The sequence below is a fragment of the Lepidochelys kempii genome, chromosome 17, assembly GCF_965140265.1.
Source record: "Lepidochelys kempii isolate rLepKem1 chromosome 17, rLepKem1.hap2, whole genome shotgun sequence".
In the NCBI taxonomy this organism is placed as follows: Eukaryota; Metazoa; Chordata; order Testudines; family Cheloniidae; genus Lepidochelys; species Lepidochelys kempii.
This window is the reverse complement of record NC_133272.1, coordinates 16,089,818-16,096,638: the sequence shown is the minus strand read 5'-3', so window position 1 is coordinate 16,096,638 and position 6,821 is coordinate 16,089,818. Positions and strand designations below refer to the sequence as shown.

The following is a 6,821-nucleotide window of genomic DNA, read 5'->3' as shown; positions in this document are numbered from 1 at the left end:
CTGAATGACGGAAACAAAGCAAAGTTTGAGAGTCATTCCAAGCCAGGAATTGTTTCCTGTCTGACAAAACACTCTCAGAGAGCGTTTATTAGAATCCCATAAGCTCCTTTTTGTTGAGTGTTTGCACAGCACCTGGCACCACGGGACTCTGGTTCATGACTGGGGATTCCTAGGCTCTACAAATAATAATACTGTGTACTGTCAGCATGCACTTAGATTGTAAGCTCTCTGCAGCAGAGACTGTCTGTGTGTGTAAATGGCCTAGCACAATGGACCCTCAATCGTAGAAGCACAGCTGGGAAGAGAACCGTCTGTCATAATCTGATCTAACCACAGCAGCATGGTGCCTTCATGATATAGGAATTCAGGATGGGGATAAGCCTCTTACCTGGTTCCTCGGTAAGCATGGTGTGTTTGGCCAGGCTTTGAAGGAACGGCCAGTCCCTTGCTGATGAGTCTAGTTTTCCCCCATGCTGCGGTGTCGCTCTCTACAAGACATCACAACAGGAGGAGTTAAAACAAGAACATGTCGTCTGTGGTTATCTGCATACAGACCTGCCAGTCAGATGTGGAAAAGCAGCTATTAGTCTGTATCAGCTGATCACAAAAGCCACAGGCTGGTTAAATCCCAATGTGCCCATCACATATTTCAGAGGTCAAAAAAACCAAACAGATAATGATTACGAATGATTAATAGAACAGTAGCTACTAAGCCCAGGGTGTTAACACAACAGAGAATAAGGCTATATATACACATTTTGGTGTCAGATCATTTACAGACCTCTGGTCTATTTAGCTGAATTAAGTGTTGCACTGACTCATTTTGTCCGTGGAGGGCAATTTTTCATAGTGATACACTGTCAGGATAAACACAGATCCATCTTTGTGAAACACCTTTCACAGCTGACCCAACCCCCCTTGTGCCGTGCAGGAGAAGGGAGGACAAAGGATGGCAAACATCGCAGGGACCACAGGACTTGGCAGCTAAGATGCAGTGGGACTTTTCTTGGGTCTAATGTGCTTGGGAAAGAGCGATGAGGGCTCCGAATACTCTAAGAGCTCCTTTGGTGTTTCTGGTTAACGCAGCCATGGATGTGGAGACAGTGCAAACAAACCCCAGTGTTCTAGAGTGAGAGAAGCCTTTCCTTAGGGGGAGAGAGAGAGAGGGCGTAGCCCTGCCACTTCCTCTTCACTGCCCCTTGACTGCAGTTGTGAGCTTGGCCCTGAATCGGTGAGATTAGACTTGTACCCACCTGGATGGCTCACAGAGATTATAGCTCATGCTACCTTCAGGTCACTACCTGCAGGTCTACGGGAATGAGAGCTGTTACCTTCTCACCCAGGTGTGTTGGCCTGTGTGAAATGGATTGATGGTTTCAGACTCATCTCTAGTGGACAGGTGTCCACCTCACTTAAACCACTATTTATCCAAACTGGCATGCTCATCAGCCATTGAATGGCCTTGAGGTAGTGAGGAAGAGTGGTCTTGTGGTTAAAGCAGTACAGTGGGACTCAGGAGCCCTGGATTCAACTCCTGGCCCTGCCACAGACTTCTTGTGACACCCCGGGCGAGTCACGTAATCACTCTGTGCCTCAGTTTCGCCATTTGCATAACAGGAAATGTCATACTACTTTTATCTGAGGCTGTCTACACCTACACTCTATGCACTTTGGAGCAGGCCCTGTTTCTTACTATGAGTTTGCATAGCACATAGCATGATGGGGCCTTAATCTAGCAGCTACTATAAACATGAAGACAAACAAAATAATAATGAGGCAGTGTCTCTAAATGAGAGTGGCTTGATACCACTCCTATTGCTGCTCCTCATGTTGCGTGAACTCTTCTGTGGAAGACCAGGGCATCATTTCCCAGTGCCGTTGATTTGCGGCACCTTGCCCACTAAATTTACACACACATCAATCAGATCCATTGCATCCCAAAAGCTTTACAGTAAATTCTTCAGTGCAGGTATCTAAGAAACTCTCAGGGAAGAATTTCACACAGACACGCTTCTGTAAAATATGGTCATTTTGTTTTTTTTTAAAAATACGTTTGTTAAAATTCTGTTAGAAGCAAGTTTTTCCTTATATGAGACGGGGGAAGGTATGGGGAGGAATCTTTTTAAAAGTGTTGCTCCAAGAAAACCCGACTTCAATGAACTGAGGGAGTCTGGTTAAACTTTTAAACCCTGTGCTCCTTGAAGTGATGCCTTTAATGGTTAGTGCTGAAGCTGCAACTGACTGAGTTGATCTTCCAGCTATTCAAGCTCAAAATAAACTCATTGGGACACATAAAGGATGTAATTATATCTTTATAAAATTTGCGGTGGGATTTGGGCAGGACCTATGAGTTGAAGTCACTGCATGTATCTGTGTTGATTCCAGGCTGAAGTTCAGAGATTTGCTTAATAACAAAACACCATAGTTTTGCACGTCTATAGTCCCTTTCAATGGAGGATCTTAAAGCACTAATGAATTAAGTTTGACAAGGCCCTTGTGAGATATGGAAGCAGTCTATGGAGGCTGAGTGACTAACTCATGGTCACACAGTCTGTAGGTGACAGAACCAGGAATTCCCGATCCCTTGGTCTAACCTCTAGACAACCTGGCTTCTGCTCTAGTTTTCAGGGGGTGCATTTGTAACAAGCCAGCGTACGCTCTTCAGACTAGAATGAACAGCTGAGTCACAGCATCTACGGTACCAATTATGGGTTAAACTTGAACAAAGCAAGAAGTTCTCCCCTCCGCTACAGCGTGTTAACAGGCAAAGGAGTTAAAAGTGCACAATAAAAGAAAACTAACCTGGAAAGAGAAATCCCCTTTCTTGCTGCAGACCGGTGGGTCCTTTATAATGGTGCTTTCCCCTTTAGGCCTCTTGGCATCGTCTCTGCCAACTCTGGCTAGGGCGGCATTAGCTGATGGCTCGGGTCATGTTTTGTGGAAAGAAGGCAAATGCCTTTCCTAGCATCTTGCTGAATTGAGACATGCCACTCTTGATTTGCATACGCACGGTCCCCTCCCCACATCACAGAGCACGCTGTTCAGATTGCATCTCCCTACAGCATTTTCCGCCACAGCACAAGCTCCAGGCCATGATTATAGATCAGGCTTTATATCCTCCTGTAAATCCCGTATCCTGTAGCAGGTATGTGTTATAAACATGTCTCCAGAGGATTCCTTTTCTTTCCTTCAGTTGTCCACCCACTCAGTAACTAAAATGCCTGATTTTCAATATTCTTCTATTATCCTCTACTGTCCCATGCAGGATCAACCTTTTAAAACTGTTGGATACGAGGAAAATCAGAAAGATTTTACCTGTTGGAGGCATCCAGGGGTTGTAAAGTTTACATCCCCCCCCATGACAGATTACATCTGTTTAGGAACACAGCTGTCAGTATAATTAACAGTCTAGTCCCACGGTAGGAAGCTGAGAAGTAGTACAATGGAAGGAATCTCTGCGCACTTTGTCCTTCAAAGTAGCAAATTAGACAGCCATAAATATACGTGCAGTAAAGGGGAAGGGGTAGGAGAGGGAGAACAGGGAAGGCACATTGGGAGCATCTTAAATTAGAACAAAAATAACCTACTTGATTCGCATTGATTAGCACGAGTCATTTGCCTTACAAATACCACTGTGCTATCAGCTTTGGCTGAAAATAGAGTGAAAACTCTTCAGGGCAGGAAACACAGTCCCCCCGTGCGTGTACAGCTCCGAGCACAACGGGGCCCCAATCTGGATTGTCCAGTGATACAGTTATTAATCATTAATACTACACTGTACCAACAACTTGAAGAGCCCAAAGATATCAGTTGGTTTTGAAAATCCAAATCCTGGCTTGTGCTACCCCAGGGTCCGCGCAGCTGAATTTAATCCTTGGGTAAGACAATGGGCTGATAGCCCTATAAGCTCAAGTCCTTCAGCTATTCCTACAACAGATACTGTACAGCACATGGCCGATCTCTGAGGGTGAGGGGAATTTAGTCTCCTTGACTCACGCAGCCCATGGCGAATCAACTGGGGCATGGGAACTGAGTAACGTCAGCTGCAGGATTGTTATTAAAATGACTGCTACCCAGGCGGGAAGACTATTTTATTTGTGCTCCGCTCCAGCTATTCATTTCTGCACTTCCATACCTGCAAATCCTACTGGGACGGCTCATGCTCCACCCTTAGCTAGATTCAGGTAATATCCCTGACCTAATAGTGGGGCTGTCGGAGGGCAAAATATGGTCCGGAGTGCGTTAATAAACCATGTCACTGTAAATGAAATATATTACATCCTGTAAAGCCAGGATTATTTTAGGCACGGTCAACACTCAGACCAACTATATCTTGCCTCCCCATTGATCCAAATGATTCTGAGAACTAGAACTTGAAGACCTCAAAAATAGACCTGCTTTGGTTTGACTTCCCATCCTCTTATTTTTATAAACATACTGCAGAGTGCTCGAACTAAGCTGCAACAAAACTAGGAGTTTCTACCAGTCATTGAAGTCCTAAAATACAGTAGATCAGGCCTGATTTGTTAGTTTGGACTCTTTCCCCAAGCCTCTTCTTAGCTTGAGAAATACATTTCTTATTATTTGTATTGAGGTAGCACCCAGAGCCTCATTCTGTTAGGCACTCTGCAAACACAGGAGACGCTATGGTCCCTGACCGGAAGAGCTTTAGACCTGACAAACAAATCAATTCTTATTTTATTGAGGGATCTGTAATTTTTGTTCAAGTGGATACATTTCAGACCAAATCCTACCATGTGTGCTTATTTAAATATAACCGGTTATGAGACTGCATCACTGTCTTCTACTAAAGGGACTCAGAACTACTCAAGCATGTTTCGTAGGCTCTATACTGCTAACAGTTAATGAAGATTCTCCATTAGCTCACGTAGTGATGACCTGTGCTTTTAGGACCATGAAGATCTGAGTGAAATTCCTGTGTCTCCATCCTGTACAACATAGTGTGACCGCTGCAAGGTCCTTCTGAATTTGGTGCAAAATATTTTATGGTCTGCCTTAAAGTCTCACTGTGGATATGAGGAGAACAATTTAATGACTCAAAACAAAAATAGTGAGCTGCTTTTAGGACCAGGGTGTTTAGATGGGGAATTAATTTTGCTATTTCCCTAGTCTGGTTCCAGGAGCGGCAGAAAGAGCTCTGCAAGGTTATAGCTCATGCTAGCTGTCCGTGCAAGCAGAGAGGGATGCCTCCAGGTCTCTTGCAGCCAATAAAGCTTTTGGACCTACTTGGATATTTAGCTGCTAGAGGGCAGTTGGTTGCATGGGTAACCTTTTCAAAAGTTCCTATACGATGTAAGAGCTTCCCAGCTTGTCTACATGGGGAAGCTAGTGCAGAGATAGCTAGGGTGTAAATTAAAGCACACGAACTCCCCATGTGAACACTCTTACCCTGCCCCAAGAGTGCCTGTGTGCAGGTTAGGGTGCACTAGCTAATCGGCACTAGCTACTCCAGGCTTTTCCCCACGTAGACCAGCCCTCTGCCCTATTGAAAGTCAATGAGACTTAGAGGTACACTTGAAAATTTTACCCCACGTCTCTTTTCAAGTCATCTCTACCTTGAATGGAGGGACAAGGTTTCCAGGGGAGATGCCTCTTTCCCACACTTCTTATGTTTTCGATGTTCCCCTCCACTGAGTGATGCTCTTCAGGAGAAGACAATGCTGGGATCCTGACATTCCACTCCAGTGTAGACGATCTGTCAGACAACACGGTTCACAGTTAACATGGCCAGTGGGAAAACAGCCACTTCTATGGCTGAAGGCGAAAGAAAAGAAATACATAAATGCTAAGCATGCACTGAGGAAAAAAAAAGATCACGTTTGGCCTAAGTGTCAAAATGTGCAGATAGGAACCTCCCCCACTGACAGCCGTGGTGACATGAAAGGCAGCAGCAGATCAAGTAGCTCGCACGACTCTTACGTTGCACACACATCTTCAGAAAAGTCACACATACACTATGGGATCTGCCAAAGGGCAAAATCTGGCCTTCAGCCTCACCAATTTGCCTAGGTGACTACAGACCCAGACCCTTGGATCTTAAGAACAATGAACAATCCTCCCAACACTTGCACCCCTCCTTTCCTGGGAAATGTTGGATAAAAAGCCTCACCAATTTGCATAGGTGACCACAGACCCAAACCCTTGGATCTAAGAACAATGAAAAAGCATTCAGTTTCTTACAAGAAGACTTTTAATAAAAATAGAAGTAAATAGAAATGAAGAAATCCCCCCTGTAAAATCAGGATGGTAGATATCTTACAGAGTAATTAGCTTCAAAAACATAGAGAACCCCTCTAGGCAAAACCTTAAGTTACAAAAAAGATACACAGACAGAAATAGTTATTCTATTCAGCACAATTCTTTTCTCAGCCATTTAAAGAAATCATAATCTAACACATACCTAGCTAGATTACTTACTAAAAGTTCTAAGACTCCATTCCTGGTCTATCCCCGGCAAAAGCAGCATATAGACAGACACACAGACCCTTTGTTTCTCTCCCTCCTCCCAGCTTTTGAAAGTATCTCGTCTCCTCATTGGTCATTTTGGTCAGGTGCCAGCGAGGTTACCTTTAGCTTCTTAACGCTTTACAGGTGAGAGGAGCTTTCCCCTGGCCAGGAAGGATTTCAAAGGGGTTTACCCTTCCCTTTATATTTATGACAGCTCCTTAATGCCCAATTGTACAGCATGCTGCGGGACAGAGACATGGGAGTTGCATTTCCTGTGAATTTCAACCAGAACCTCCAGCCCCCTCAAAACTTCACCCTTGCTGAGAACAGTAAGTGGTAATGGGGGATTTCCT

The 6,821-nt window shown here is 44.5% G+C and overlaps 1 protein-coding gene across 12 annotated transcripts in view; it reads right to left on the bottom strand.

Annotated features, from left to right (window-relative positions):
* The window catches only part of CASTOR2 (cytosolic arginine sensor for mTORC1 subunit 2), a 195,766-nt gene that overhangs the window by 12,996 nt on the left and 175,949 nt on the right, over window positions 1–6,821 (bottom strand). For 9 of the 12 annotated variants that reach the window (XM_073315842.1, XM_073315833.1, XM_073315837.1 and 6 more), the window contains one exon: window positions 389–5,716. The gene's annotated coding sequence lies outside the window, so the exon portion shown is untranslated. The remainder of the gene's footprint in view (window positions 1–388; window positions 5,717–6,821) is intronic. The other 3 variants (XM_073315836.1, XM_073315838.1, XM_073315841.1) reach the window with 3 other exon arrangements.